Raw genomic sequence first — 16771 nt, 5'->3', positions numbered from 1 at the left:
TGATTACAGCATCCTTAAATCCTGTCTGAATCTCTGTTAATTTTGCCAAAAGAACTGATTATGAAGCAATATTGAGTCACACTGTATATCTAGGAAAGCTGCAAAACATAATTGCAATTATGTGCTGACCCCTTGGTGAAAGAATGAGGTTATATATTACACGTTAATGGTATCAAAACATAAAAACAAAGCACTAACAGGAACAGAGGTGGCAGTCAGATTTTTTTTCCCCTTCTTGCATCAAGATGTTCAAATGACTAGAAAATGCATTTGCTCCTCTTTGGGACATGCCTGAATTGTGCCTGAAAACCAGTTGTACTGATAAGGAGAAACTTTGCTGGGATGTGACAATCTTTGGATAGTTTACCTAATTTGAGCATAAACTTATAAACAATCTCCGTGATGCTTTTCATGCTGTTTTAATCTAGTTGTATTTGTAATCTGTTTCTTATTTTCTAACTTGCCTGGTAAAAAGTCACTTTGCATTATAGGATAATTCAACCTATGGAGAATGAATGCTTCTGGGGACAGTTGCAGCCAGGTGCCATGTACGGAGACAAACTGCCTGCTGACCCTAAAGGATTTGGTATCAGATCTCAGCTTCAGTGCCCTGTTTCTAGTTGCCCCAAAGAGATTCCACTCCAAAAGGCAAGTAAAGGAAAAACGAGGATGCTCCTGACTCAGCAGATAATAAGGTATGTTGTAGGAATTCCTGGCTGAGGAAACTAAACCCATTTTTCTTTCCAAGACATTTTTCAGTCTTTGTGATGCCCTTGAACTTGAAGAAAAAGGAGAAGGATGTCTATCAGTACGAAGTCTTGCATTTCTAACACTGGGCCTATGAGCTGAAATTCTGTCAGTAGGAACAGGTTTGTTTTATATAAGTGAGAGAAGGATTATGCCTCAGCTTGCATACCAGCATTTGCTCTTCCATATTTGAAGATACTTTGTTCTAGTTGCAGTGGTTTTTTGTACTCTGCCAGATTTTGTACTTCAAATCCTCAAAGATTCTTGAGTCTGCAATGGAGAATTGTAAGACTACAGAACATGAATCTTCTGGCTAATTAAGAGTTTTGCAGGGAATATTTTACCTAGTTATAGAACAAGGCTTGCCATTCAATCCATCACTGTTAAAAGAAAGTCCTCGTCCTCCCCCCATTCATGGTTTGCTATTCAAAGCAGGACTGTACTTTTGGGGATCGAACTTTTCGTCCTCTTTTGCTTCTAGTGTATTCAGAAATCATCCTTGAACAAATCTCCCCGAGGAAGAGGCCTGTGTGACAGCAACCTGAAACCAAACCCTGGAATGAAATGACATTTAAAATTAAATTACATATTTGTTTATAGAAAGGTTGACTGATTAAATGCCTTAGGACTGCCAAGGTTCCCCTGTGTTGCTAAAACGATTTTAGAAAAATTGTGGTTGTGTAACATCTGTTTTCTCCCGTGTGGTCGCGTCCAGCCTGGTCTGCCAGGGGAGCCCTCCCCGACCTCCTGCAGCTGGTGCTGCCCCTCTGACTTCATCTGTCCACTTATTTATTGAGGACCCCCCTGTTCCAAATAAAAGCGCGAGGCGGTTAGCGTGGCGTAGGAAGGAGCGTGACTGCTGGTGACAGACGTGGCACCAGAGGAATCTCTGTTGTTCTTGGCTGCAGCCACTTCCAGGCGGGAAAACAATAGCTTGTTTTCTTCCTTCATCTCACAACCCCCGGCTTGCAGGGCAGGAATTTCATTATACTTTGGATGGGTGGAAAAGCTATAATCAAATGCCTGTGGCAGGTAGACAGGAAGTTTGCAATAGGCTTTCAAAGCAGAAGCAGCAAGAAAAAGACCTTAAGGTTTAAAGAAAAACAAAACTTTTTCAAAGTGTGTTTTAAGGAGCAGCACCTATTGTAGCTCAATCAGCACTCTCGGGGCTGATGGCTCTGCAGCCGTCTCTGCTGTCTGGAGAAGAATGAGAAGTCAGAACGAGAGATTAGCTAAGTCTGCCATGTGAAATACCAGGAAGAAATTGCTTTGTGTTCTCAAACCACAACGTCAAATATTTGTTGAAATGAAAATCCTAGAAAAAGTGAGTACAGGACTTGACTCTCTTAGGTGATATACTTTGAAGTCTTCTAAGCATACTTAACAGTTTGTATTTGTTAAACCCTGCGTGAGTCAGAATAAGACATGCGCTTTTAATGGAAATGCACAAATTTAACTTTAGTTCTGTTTGAAAGTTGCTGGTAGGGTCTTGCCTTATGGTTATTTTAATTGCTATTTTCTTTCCTTAGAAAGATCTTAACTTTTCTCTCAAGCAAAATAAGAGGTAGTAAACTCCAGTACGGAAATGAAAAAGAAAAGAAAAAAGGAAAAGCAATTGGGAGCACTTGGTTGAAAGTGAATGTTTCTGCATGTGCTCATATCTGACTTGGAGCAGGGAGCCAAGGCCTGGCTTGATGCTGTTTTACGTCAGCATCCACACAGGGAACCCTCTGGAGGAGAAGGAAGTTCTGCATCGTCTGCTCTCTCAGCTCTTCATGAAGCACACCAGTGAGTTATTGGCTCTTCTGCCATCCCTAAAATAGGAAAAGACCAAAAAAGAAACTTTTCATTAGACTTTGAGCACCGTAGGATGGTACACTTTTTATTGCATGCCTGAACGTCACGGTGGAGACCTCTTCCATGACTGAAGATCTGGAAGCCTCTGCTGAAAGAAAATGCTGTCATAGACATCTTGGGTTACAAGCATTTCTAATGGCAAATTTTGCATGATAAACATTTTTTTTAAAGTCACATTTCATTTGTTTGAGTTTACAGTTTTGAAACCTGGAAAGAAGAACCTGTGAGTTATTTAAATGTGAGCTGCCAGTTTTCATTAAAGAATGGGAAAACCTCTATAAGTAGGTAACTCCTGTGTCTTGTTCCATATAGATCAGTTCATCGTACCCTCATAAGGCTAATCTCATAAGACCTAGGTCTGAAATTATGGATATGATTTGTATTATGTGCCTTAAATCTCTAAAATAGATTGCAGCCAGGCCAGCTGTCCAAGTTTCTACATCAACAAAAATAAACAGCATCCTTACTTAGATGGGAGCCCAACTTTCTCATCTAATCCTTAACAATCCTCTGGATACTTATTTGTTAATTTCTGTCTCTCCTTGAAATATTAATCACTAACTATAACTAGGAGTGAGATGGGGCTCTGTTTGTTACAGACACATAGTCCAGTAGTGCTAATATTTACATGTGTGCCTGAACTTGTTCATGTAAGTAATCCCTCCAAGGTCATCACCAAGGACAGGAATATGCTAACAGCAGTAAATGCAGAGTTAATGTATTCTCACAAAATCTCTTCCCTCTCTGATTTGAGTACACTTTTTAAAAATGCACTTCATGTTTTTACATTGAGAATCACTTTTACAGGTTTAAATATTCACAACTGTAAATATAGTATTCAATTAGAAAAGGAATAATCATAACCCAAACTTTCATGAAGAATTAACCCTCTCAGCCTGAAATCTTTCACCTACTTTAAACCAGTGAGTGTCCCTGAAACCTTTACTTAAAATAAAAAATTTTAAAAAAGGAAAAGATTTGCAATACCTTTTCTTCCAATACAGAAAAACAGATATTCAGTAGATATCTGAAACTTCCTTCAAGCTGGCAGTCTAAAGAGGTTGTTTCCAACAAGCTTTCCTGTCTGCTTGTTTGCCTTTATTGCTCTACAGGGATAAACTGGTTTACTTTTAGTAACTTTTACAATTGTTTAGTCTGAGTTCTTGTGAAGTGATTCAGTCTTAAGGAAATGGATTAAAACCAATGCACTTTTTTTTTTTTTCACAAAGCTTCCGAAAAGTCTTGTTGACCAGGAAATTTCTGCGGGGTTGGGTAAGGTTATGAAGTCAATAGCCTAAAGAGGAAACTGCTGCTGGCAGTTCTGGGTATGTTGAGCAATTGCATTTTCAAGTAATCCTTGTTTGTTTTTAGCTTTTATGGTAACCTTTCATGAGGCTGCATGTGGCCGGTGTTTCTCTTGTAGGGGCAAAACCTGGCTGAGATTTATTTTCAGTTTTAAAATCCTCTCTTCTTTTGGTACCGGAAAGTAAGTAATAATTACTTGTGTAAACACAATGATGCAGGAGTTCAATACTAAAAGTAGGGAAGTGCAGAGTATTTGTGTGCATGGATATCAGGAATATATGCAATTTTAGTCAGTAGTGATGGGAATTTGGCAAACGCTTTTCATTTTTCTCACATCCTTTTCCTTTCATGATGTTCCTTTGGGACTTTCTCATAAAGAACTCCAGGGAAAATTTCCCTGAAGACCCTCTCAACATTTCAGTTCTGATTAAAGATTATGCTTGGCACCAAGTCCAAGACCAACGATGAATACTAGGATGGACTGCTCAGTACACACCGCTATTTATCAAGGTTACAAAGTCAGCCAGCCTCCAGTATAACAGAAATCTGAGATTATACTTTTATCTATCAGTTTCAAATAATTTAAATTCAAAGATTTATGCCAATGAGCATAATCTCTAAAATGCATGCATGATAAAAGTGACCCTGGGGTTTTTTTTGTTTAAAAAGAACTAATTCTAATAGAATTTAAGCACTGAATAATTATTTTATTATCTGTGGATGTGATCTCAACTAAAGATAATCAGGAAGATATAGACAAAAAGATACTTTAAATTCCCATATCAGTAGAAGCTGTTCTTCAGAATTTGTAAGCTTTTGAATAAAGAAAATCAAGTCATGTTAAATGAAAAATTAGACATCATAAGGGATATGTCCATCACTGTGATCTTTCAAAAGCTCTTTTAGCTTATAAAACATGGAAAATGTGTGGCTAAATTCTCTGCGGGGCTTTGAAAATGTTACCTCGTAGCTTAGAAAGCACTGGAATGAGATAGTATTTCCATATGGAAAAGTTCTGTCACAGGTGGGGCCTTGCATCATTCATCACTTTCTTTTTTTCTGTGGAAAACAAGAAGAGGTAAGGAGGGTTGATTGGTCTGAATAGGAGGAAAGGATAAGTGTAATGCCCCAAATAAGAAAGAGGTGGGACGTATACTGGTATAATATGTACTGACTGTTTAAGATGTACTGTCTGTTAAATATGTGCAGCCAAATTCGGTCCTAGCAGCAAGCAAAATGTTTTTGATGTTAAGCAAAAGAAATAGGTTAGAAATCAAGGAGAAACAGTTAGTGACTCAAAAGAAAATGTAACACCATTAAAAAGTGAATTATCACTGGAAGAATTAAGCTAACTGATGAAACACAACTCCTGCAAGCGAGAAAATCCATCAGCCAGGATGACAGTCGAAACTATAATGCTTTTTGACCGAGTAGGACTTATCCCTAATTGGGATCTAGTTTCTCTTGAATTCCATTCAAGACAGAAGTCAGAAAATCTGGTAACTTGAACTGGTAAACTGCATTTTGTAGGTCAATGACATATCTTATCACCATCATGACAACTGCCTGAAAATGTCTTTCTCAGCCTGCAGTCCTGTAGGTAGGCATTCTGGAAAGTATTTGTAAACTCTGCTTCTGTCAAAATTTTTTCCCATTCTCTTCCTTGGAAGGGTACATATTCTTTATTCCTTAGGGTTTATCTAACTAGTGATTAATAGCCAGGGGAAAAAAAATAATCCCACAACTGATATTTCATACTGATGTTTCTGTCACTTATTTAATTATTAAAATCCTTTGAAACACAACTAAAAAAAATTTGCTGGAGCCTTGTCAAATGTGCTCTGACCCCTATAAGTCACTAGTAAGCATTCCAGCAGAGTCTCTTGCGCGGTCCTGTTTTCAAAATTATTAAAATGTGGCTGTGTTTGTCTCCGAAATGTCATAACTGGATCTGCTGGAGCCTGGAAGGTTTGAACAGAACCCGTCCAGAGGACAGGGCTGTGCACCGGCCGTACGGCAGTGCCAGGTGGAGTTAGCGGAACACGTTGTGAGCAGGCATGGCTTGCTTTAACAAAAGCCATTCTTGTTGTCCACACAAAAGGACTGGTGAGGCCGTGAAAGGTGGTGAAGAAAAGGTCATTTCCTCTGTGTATATGCTTTCTGGTTGCTCTACCAATGCTTACAACTCCTATGGAAACCAACAGGAGTTGCCCGTTAGCTCAGGAGCAGGGAACAGAGCAGTGAGGGAAGAGTGAGGGGCTTATTTTTATCTTATTTCATTTACCCCTGTTTGAAAACAGGCCCTTATCACACTGTGTTTTGAGAACACTCTAACAGATAAATGCAGAACAATACAGGGAGAATCTGTCGGTGGAGATACGTCCTCAAGGATGGCAGAGAGTATTTGTCTGTGCCTCTTTGCTGAGTGAAAGGATTACAGGATTAATCAGTGCCTGCCCGCCTCAGAGGCCTGCTCTTCTCTGTCTGCTCATCTCCCACGCCAGTTTCCATTCTACGTGTGATTTCTGTCATATCATCTTTCCTGTAAGTGCCCGTTTCTTTAAATTCTTTACCATTCCTCATTGTATAAGCCGCACGTTATGCAAGAGACAGTGAAAACCGGTCTCTGTATCTTCATATATGGGAGAGACTTACCAATATAGAGTATATAAGTGTCATTATTTTCCTGTGAGACATCAGATTTTTTATGGCAATCATCATTTTTCAAAGAGGAACTCAGAGAACGAAGGAGTGGGAACGAAACTAGTTTATCAGTCTGCTGCTAATGATTTAATCTCACAAAATGTATAAAGTGGGAAAACTTATCATCAAGCTTTCTAGATGTAAAACGTGAGAACTAAACATTTGCTAAAGATGAGAGGTAATTTTGGCAGAGAATAGAGGAGGAAGGAAATGTTACCAGGCACTGGACTATCTTTTCGCTTTTCTTGAGGTAGCTGGAGTGAGGTCATTGGCAATGCTCACCCTGTTCTCAACCACAGGGTTTTTTCTGTCATTTTTATATGTGAGGAATTGTGTAGAAAACTGCCATTATTTGAAAACTAAACAGATTGTCACTCTTGCTTTTGAAGCTGTCTGCTGTGTAAGCCACCATCATAATCCACCTGTATGTCAAATTCAGGGATTGCGTTATAATATCTTTAGATACATGGAGATGCCAGAGACTGTGCAAAAATCTCTTTACTTTGCCAAAGCAAATAAATGAAGGGAAATCCCCGAGGGTAAGGGGCGAATGGAACAGATGTGATAGCTTTACTTCACATTCGCTCTGCCTCATACATAGGTGCCATGTAAGAGGTATAGTTTGAGTGTTGTTATTCTTAGCCAATAGTCAGCAATAGAAAAGTCTCTTTTAGTATGTGGGCAGCTGAATTTAAGTCATATCAACCCTAAGGCTGCTGCAAATTATTCAAGATCCTGAATTCAGCATAATTTATAAAGCTCCTTTTTAGTTGAGGCATACTGATCAAGTATAATATCACTTGAAAACAGAATCGCAGTTTCATCCTTGTAATCTTGCTCTTCTACCGTTTCCACCCTAATAAAGTGAGATTTTTTTCTGCTGCAAAACACAAAAGAGAAGGAAAGAAAAAAGAAGTTGCCAACTGGCTGATTTCCAGTTTACATGGGTATAACTGAATACAGAATCAGCCAGTATTTTATTTAGAAACACAGGCCCTTGTCCAGATCCCATTAAGCCTGGTGAAAAATGCACTTCATTGATTTCACTGACAGTGGATTGAGCCCATTAAGAAAAATGAGTTTGGTGTCAGGGTAGTGACAGTTTCTGTGTAAACTGGAAAGGATGTAATCATTTGTAGACCAAAATAACATATTTTCACAACTTTAATATGAATTCCAAACAAAAAAAATTGTTGAAAATTAATTCAAAATGATGGTACTGCCTGTGCACAGTCATGTTTTTCTTACTGAGCAACACTGCTGGGGGAGTATAATGTGTCTCTTGGTTATCCATCAAGAGGAAAAGAAAAGTATTCGCAAAGACTGGGATTATATTCCCAACGTATCGGTCACTGTGGCTGTACTAACTTTAAAGAGAAAACCATTAGCTGTGGTAGACTTCTAATAGATTACTCCTGTCCCACAGTCTAGGCAGAAACAGATGAAGAACTGTTATTTTCTTTTACTGACACTAAACGGCTAACGTGAAGTTAACTCAAAATGACTGTTTTGCTCTGGGGGAAGAGCGGCTGCACATTTCTGATGTAGCGCACCAGAGGGGTTGGATTTGCCTTGCGCTTACAGTTGGAGTCTTGCAGGATGTGCCAGGGTGTGTGACCGCCGTGCTGCGAAATGGTTTCCCTCCTGGTGGAACCGAGGTTGAGGTCACTCATCGGAGTGCCCCTGACTCACCTCGCTTGCAGCATTACTTCTTCATGCATGTGCAGTGCGTGCCTACAGTCAGATATTTGCACAAATGTAATTTTTGGTAGAGACACCACATGCATATACAGTCCCAGGACCATACAGAATTTCAACACATCAAACTCCAGTTCCTCCTGTTTTGCTCTGCACCACTTAGTAATGTCAGTGCAGCCCTAGTGCCCCTTAAAATAGGACTGGATCTTCAGCCACCAGAGAGGAACAACACATCTAAAGAATGTCTGCAATTTGCATCAGCCTAGCAGTGAAGCCCAAATCTCAGCCTAGTCCAAGCCATGAATGGAGATCTATACCTGGCCAGAGTTAAGGAAATGCCTCTGTTCCTTAAAGAGAGCAAGAGTCTATGGGCAGATGTGTTACAGGAAAGGTAAGATTTTGACTTTTTTTCTCCAGCAACACGATGTCCGTATGACACACTGAGTTCAATAGCTTTTGAAGAATTTCTGCTTACTGAGGCAGTGAAAGCAAGGTGAGTCTCATGGAAGTGCTGGGGAGATTTTAGTAGAGAAAATGCTAATAGTAACTTCACTGCTAGCTCGTTCAGAAAAAAACCCCAAACAGGCTTGGCAGGGGCCTGAGCCTCTCTCCCCATTGACATGGATAGCCACAGCTGTCAAGTCAAGGGCAAGAAGGGCAAGCAGAGGGGCTCCATTTATACTCCACAGTCCTTGCTAGGAAGACTGTTTTTTTCTTTTTCTTTTCCTTTTCTTTCTCTTTTTCCCTTTCTTATCCTTTTTTCTCCTTTTTTAATTTTCTTTTTTTAATGCGTTTCTTTTTCCTGTAATTTCTTTTTTGTTGGGTTATTCTTTCCCTTTTTTCTTTCGTGTCTAAATTAGATCCCAGCCAAGGTTCAAGTTCATTCAGGAGATGACAAAACCTGACCTCACTTCTGAGCTGAATTCACTGCTGGGATATATGAGCGTTGCAACTCTGTCCCGAGGCAAAGTCAAACAGCTTAGCTTTGCGTGGCTTTCCCCTGGGACAGAGGAAGGAAGCAGTGTTCTCAGAGCTAGGAATCCTCTCTTGCTAAAAATCAGGGCCCAGCAGCACTGTCTCCCAGCAGATCTGGCTGGGAGACGCCTGGGTGGGAAGAGCTGGAGCTGCTTTGGGTGGCCGGCCCTCCTTCCACACGATTGCGGTGTGGTCAGAGCAGGCCAAGGTGTGGGCCACGTTTGGGTGTTTTGTCGAAGTTCAAATGCAGCTCATATTTGGAGTGAATCATCAGGAAACATCAGGGGCTAGCTTTACGGAAAAAATAGATTTTTTAAAATAAAGATCTTCTGTGTGGCCTATTTTCTGGTTAATCTAATAAAGGGTTTTGGCTACACTTCTTTACACTTCTATGTTTGCATTTGTTTATTTTCTACCACTTTAATAACAAAACTGCTGCTCTGAACTTGTGTTGTAAATAGCTGACTGGCAACGCAGTTGTTTTGAAAGACAAGAAAAACAACAATAAAAAATCCTTTAATCTAATCTACACTGCCAATGATATTCCATAACTAGAGCTCAAAATCCTGGTTCACGTGAACTAAAAGGGGATTTTTTCGTTAACTGTGACTGAGCAAGGACTGTCCATGCTTTTGAACTTGTCAACAGGTCTCTTTTTCTGTTTGGTTTGTCGGGAAAGTTCACTGGAGCACTTCAGGGATAATGGCAATGTGTCGCATAGAGAAATATCAGTTATATGTGGCTTTTTCATTCCTAGTAAATCACAATAAGCATCTCAAGATTTCTGTGTTTTGCTGTGATCTGTACCTCTTTAAAGCTCCAAGCCAAGGTACTTATTAAAGGGAAATGTTCAGTTAATTTTAATGTCTTTAATAAAATAAACAGCAGAGTTAAGCATTGTTACAGTGGTCTTAAATCCATTTTATGCAAAAGGATAATTTTTAATTGTAATTTATTTAATTTATTTTATTTTTATTACCTGAAGTAGATTTAAGAAGACCATAAAAAAAGAAAATCACTCCATTTTTGGAGTGACCAGTCTAGCTACTGATCTGAAAATTCAGAGAATCTGATTATTAGTATTTGTGGAAGTTAGCCACAACTTTAGAGACAGGAAAGCAGAGAAAAGGCCTAAATATAATGCTGGAACTGTGAACCCGATGATAGTTCAATTTTATTAAACTATCATGAAAAGAGAGGAAAGGAGTAATGTGAAATTCTAGAAAGGGAAAGGGTATAACATATTTGTTTCATCAAATGTATATGCCTAAAAGATGAGGTGCTAAGAAGCATACAATATGGGCTTGTCAAAACACACCAACTCAACCATTCTTTGACAGAGCAGCTAGCCTAACTCTACAAGTGAATAAAGTAGGTGTGAAATAATTTGACTTTAGTAAGGGCTGGACTTTGTTATCTATCTCAGCATAAGCAAACAGGGAAATGTGGTCTAGTTTGAACCTTATTAGAGCTAATTTAACCTCCTTATCATCAGCTCTTAGCTCAACATAACACCACAATTTGTTCCCTCTCCCTTAGGCAGCATTCCTGATGCCCAGTGCACTTCAGTCACCATTCAACTGGGAAGGTCCCTAGCTTGTGACTGCCAGCCTAAACATCAAACCCAAGCGGTGTTACTCACCCTCTTTATGGCAGTTGCCTAAAACTGTTTTATCTAGAGGTCCTTAATTCCAACCAAGGCTTCACTGATGAGCCCACCCAGGCAGTTTGGAACCGAGTCCCACACGCTGGCAATGGGTGAGAGAGCCCTGATATCTCCCACATGCTCTGCATTACTGTCCAGGCCCTCGTGCAAGAACTGGAGAGTGGGATTGGACTGGCTGACAGTAGTCGTTAAAATTAGATTAGAGTGGGTGCTGAGAGGCTGGACTGGGAACCTCCGTAATAGGAATTGAGCGAGGAATATAGTGAGACCATAGTGACTAAAGCAGAGACTACAGTAAGGACAGTTTGTGTAGTAGATAAGGTGCAGGCAATCTGGGGTCAGACAGACCAAGGTCTAGCTGGGAGCGGGTAGGGACAATGTATGCCTGAGATGTGGAGATGCAGGAGCAGCTGCAAAGGCTGGAAGCAGCTCCGGACAGCAAGCTGCGGTGTTTGCGTCCCACCGTACTGCGGCGTGCCACTGCAGAGAAGAACCATAGCAAAACATTCGAGGGGAGGCTGAATGGCAGCAAAATGAGTTCCTGAGTTTCATGGCTGACATATAAATCGAGGACTGTAACTGCAGCACTGACACTAGGTATTCCTTGAGTGATTTTGAGACCGGTTTTCTCCAATGCATTTTATTTATGCGACCGCTTTTCCAGCAGGAAACATCACCCTCAGCATCTAGCCCATTAAGCGGCCAGTAAATGATGTCAGTAATTCAGAGCCTACAGATTGTCGGACTGTAAGGAGCTAGATCAGGTGAGCCAACAGAAAAGGGGCCTCCCAGGATATTAGGGAAAGTTGTGACTTATAAATGCTCTAAAGCCCATTAGAGATAGATAGACTTCTGCCATCATTGCTGCCAGCAGACCTAAATAAAGAATATGATGGCTGTCCCTAATGTCACTGTACAGCGTGCTGACATCTTTACCCAGCTCCTTATGTCGGTATATGATACCATGACTTGGTCTCGGCTTCTGGTTCACATGCTAGCCACAAAGAGATTGGCCAGGCCCTTTGTAAGTGTAGTCTCAGCAGTCTTGGTGGCCTTTCACAGGTCAGCTGCACTTCCAGCAGCGAGGGACTCTGATGAGACAGAAAACAGCTTCTGGAGGCTGGTCTCTGAGGGGTACTCAAGGCATCTTCGCAGTCACATTCTCCTAGACATTGGACTGGGAACCAGAAATAGTCACTGTCCGGTCTGTATTCAGGCAGATCTTCTTCACTGGAAGCCTATAAGTTTGGAACCAGACACTAGCATGCTAACCCAAGACCCTTCTTCACAGACTGTTATTGGGCAGACCAGGCGTTAAGCGGGGAAGGATTCGGATAAAGATGGGAAAATCGCTTCTACTTGCAAACCTGAGGGATTTTTTGAATTTATGAAATGAGAAAAATGGGGAAAAAACAGGAAAAACTCTATTCCTGTGTACACTTGGGCAAATACCTATGCACATATACTTCTAGACAAAGGAAAACAATGATATAAAGAGCTTGGGGTTTCTGGCTCTTATTTACCCAGTTCTTCTGCCCGACAGCAGCAGGAATTTGGTCCTTGGAGCTAAGCCATCGTGCTAGACTTGAGAGCTGCGACAGCCAGTCTCAGACTACTTCTCTGCAGTCTGGCAGTTCCTCTGTGCACTCAGGCTGCCCCATATTCTTCTTTTTCTAATCTTGGAGGGGCAGGGCAGCAGTGCCCTTGGTATGTGCCTTGTTCTAATATACTAAGGTCTATGTACTTTCACAACAGTATTAAGGAATCCCCTGAGCTGAAAATGGTTGGGGTTTAGAAAGGTATTCGGGTAAAGTATAACATCTGCTGGTCCTGTTCATACTCTTCCCTAGGCATCTGCCTGTGGCCACTGCTGCAGACAGAACATTGTGCTATGGGGTCCTGTGCTCTCAAGTAGCATGGCTGCTTTTATGCAGCCATTTGACAATGTTCATCAAGTATTTAATGACTGCATGGTCCTTGTACAAACAGTACTTCAATTATATTGCATATAGAATAACAGAATGGTACTTTGACACAATATGTCTGTCTGGGCAGGCAAACCCCAGTCCTAGTCCTTTAGATGTTCAAAATGGAATATTTCCATTGAGTTCAGCTTTCAGATTGACTGCAGGACCTATGATTTTAACTACTATGTTCAAGATAAGCACTAACATAAAATACAGATCTTTAATCAAACAAAGCATTTCAAAGGACATAAATAATTCTACTAAAGGCAATGGCTCTGCTGACTGGCCTAAGTTGATATCATAGTTAACTTATGTAAAGGCAAAAATATAACAATAATCAGATATAACCTGAAAAGGAGAATGCATTTTTTTTCAACAACCGGGTTGTTTCCAGCATAAAAATAGTTCTCTCTACCAGCACTGATGTCAGATCCATTAGCATGTATGAGTCTCTCCTAGGTCAAGACAGGAAGGCTAATGTCTTAGAGGAGAGAAAATTATGCTAAGGATGCAGTAAAAGGTCAGTACGTTCTTTAACACCAAATGACCACAAATGCTAAAACCTCTGGCATCTCTGTTTACAGTTAGAAGTAAAAAAAAGAATTAGCAGCACAAGAGCTTTAACCACAGCTTCTTGAACTTTCAGTGCTAGATTTATTTTTAATGTTGATGTAAGGTACGTAATTTACACTGTATGTTTTGGGCATACCATGTGAAATACTTGTTTCCATAACAAGCCGTCATTGTAGGATGAATGGGATTTCTACAGGGATTTCTGGGTAACACATTTTTGGAAGTTTCTATTTTGGAAATTATGAATTGCTATTATAATTTCTGAGAAACCATGTAGTGTAATAACTAGGCACCAAGTGTATAATTATGATTACTCTGAAGGGTGTTTTTCAAACTAGGAGGACATGGCCTTTCTTGCGTGCTTAATTGTATTCAAACCTCTCAGAAGTATGTTCAGTCAAGAGGGTTCATATAACAGTGATTGCTTCAACCCCTAATTTTCTCCAACATTCCCTATTCTTGAAAAATATCTCCTTAAATAGTGTGTCACATACCTGCGTTTGTGTTTCAGGCACCTGTTCTTCTTGCTGAGTGCTTTCATTCTCCAGGACTTCCACTGCTCTATAGATAATGGCTCTACATTTTACAGTCTCCATTTCAGTCCTTAGGCAAAGAATCTGCAGTCAGCACCACCAGTTCTTCAGGATTTCTGAAAGAAAAGTAGCAGAACTTTAATTTCAGAGTAAATTGAATAGTGCCTTTTAGGATCTGCTAAGGCAGATCCTTTAACCTGCGTGGATCCTTCACGCTGGTGTTAAGTGTGAAAACCCAGACATTCTCCTGGAAACTCTATTTATTGTGATGGTGTCCCTTTTCTGAATTGCTAAATCTGGATGAGGAAACACATCCTAAAGTTATGACTTATTATAGCACAAATGTAGAGAATATAAATTTTTTACACTAAGAACCAAACGAAGCCCTTATACCAAGACTCTGCTGAAACAGCTGTCTGAAAGGCAAAAAAGATCTGTTTTCTTTAGGTAGCAGGCACACGATGAATTTTGGGGCTCATGTCCAGTTTGGAGTTGGAGCCCGGGATAGGCACAATTCCTTAAACACCATGACAGTGTGCTAGAAGTGTTCCAAAGACTGCAACTGAGCATCTTGTGGGTTGTAAGAAATTTGCCCTGCAGGCCTTTGGCACCATATGTTTAGCAGGTAGCTGACAGCTGTTCAGACTGAGTGCAAATCAAGAAGAATTTAGGTAAAGAGCAGCTACTACAATACAGCACATCAGCAGTGTGATTTAGGCAGAACGCGTGCATTATGGTGGGCAAAAAGGAAATCTGAATGTGACATTGCAGGCTGTCCTCACTTCTGTCCTCAGGAACATCTAGGTATCTTTCCAATGCAGTCAGCCAGGAGGAATCCCGAATCATACTTAAAACTCTTACTAGCTGGAATTGCCTTGAGTTGCACAACAAGGCATCTGCCTCTTCTTTTTGTTATGTAAGTAGAGGAAATAAAGACAGGTACATAATCCTGTGTAGCACTTTGCATACAATAAGTGCCTTTAGAAAATGTTTATGTTGCAGAAAGTATAGAACGTGTTGTTGAACGACATTTCAATAATGTCTTCCTGATTCTTTTCAATGTACAGCTATATTCTTTATTGATTTGTATAGATATAGCTGCAGTACAGTTAGTTATTCATGAGGCATGCAGTTCATGCCTGTAGCATGTTGATAACAATTACTAATCGCGCCTTAACTCTTCACAAGTCATTTACATCCACCATTTATGCATGAACAAACACTGCCTCTAAGAACCTTGGAGCTGACAGGCTAATCCTTTTCACCACTGACTTGTATCTCAATTCTTAAATGACAGTATAATCCGCAAAAGAAATTATGCTGGCACTAAATGAGTTCAGCCAATTAATTACACAGTCATACAGTTTTATTGAAACATAGGGGTTAAATGTGAGCATACGGGTTAAATGTGGATGCATACAAATAGGCATCTTCTGATTCAATTTTTTTTTTTTCCCCAAAACTGGTGTGACAATCTTTCTGAACTTTCCAAAAGATTATCTTATAGGTAGAAAATGAGCCTGACTATTTTACAAAGAGGTTTAGTTGGTCTTTTAACACTACTGTAAGTATATGATTGTATGCAAAACTTTTTTTTAATGTACTACGCTAACTGTGGGTGTTATAAGGTGCAACGAGAGTTTAAAATTACTTCAATGTCACTAGTAAAATGCTCCAACACAAGGAGAGGTGTTTCAGATGAGAGAACACTTTTTTTGACAGTTAATACATTTCCCAGGCTGATTAAGCTGTCTTTTTGGAACAAGCAGAACTTCACATATCAATATGTGCTGGTTTGTGCTGTTAATTTTCTTCACAGTAGCTAGTGTGGGGCTATGTTTTGGATTTGTGCTGGAAACAGTGTTGATAACACAGGGAAGTTTTAGTTCCTGCTGAGCAGTGCTTACACAGAGTCAAGGCCTTTTCTGCTCCTCACCCCACCCCACCAGCGAGGAGGCTGGGGCTGCACAAGGAGCTGGGAGGGGACACGGCTGGGACAGCTGACCCCAACTGGCCAAAGGGATATCCCATACCATATGGTGTCATGCTCAGCATATAGAGCTGAGGAAGAAGAAGGAAGGGGGGGACGTTAGGAGGGATGGCGTTTGTCTTCCCAAGTACCCGTTACGCGTGATGGAGCCCTGCTTTCCTGGAGATGGCTGAACACCTGCCTGCCCATGGGAAGCAGTCAATAAATTCCTTGTTTTGCTTTGCTTGGGTGCGTGGCTTTTGCTTTCCCTATTAAACTGTCTTTATCTCAACCCAGGATTTTTCTCACTTTTACCCTTCTGATTGTCCCCCATCCCACCAGGGGGGAGTGAGCGAGCGGCTGGGTGGGGATTACTGGGTGGCGTTTAACCCAGCTGGGGTTAAACCACTACACAGTATTATTAATACTAGGTCCTGGGCTTATTTGCATAATAACAGGAACTATGAATTTATTCACTTTGGAGACTGTTTTTAAGGTTGAAACCTCTATAAGAGTTTTTCACCCACTGATACCCGCAATGCAAATCTTATTGGCTTCAGTGACCTGGGATTAAACTTTAATGTGTTTGGCAATGACATTAGAGAACAGTAGAATGAACGACTGTTCACATACACTGCCCTCTTTGGCCTTTCCGTACAACATATGGATATCTGTATTCTAATATGGATACTTCTGCTTTCCATGTTGATCAATCTTTTCAGGGATTACAGGACACATACTCTGTTCTGTTGGTTTTTTTTCTCAGCCTTGGGGTCAT

Source organism: Mycteria americana, chromosome 4 (assembly GCF_035582795.1).
Source record: "Mycteria americana isolate JAX WOST 10 ecotype Jacksonville Zoo and Gardens chromosome 4, USCA_MyAme_1.0, whole genome shotgun sequence".
Lineage (NCBI taxonomy): Eukaryota > Metazoa > Chordata > Aves > Ciconiiformes > Ciconiidae > Mycteria > Mycteria americana.
The sequence above is the reverse complement of the archived record's forward strand: the minus strand, read 5'-3'. Positions refer to the sequence as shown.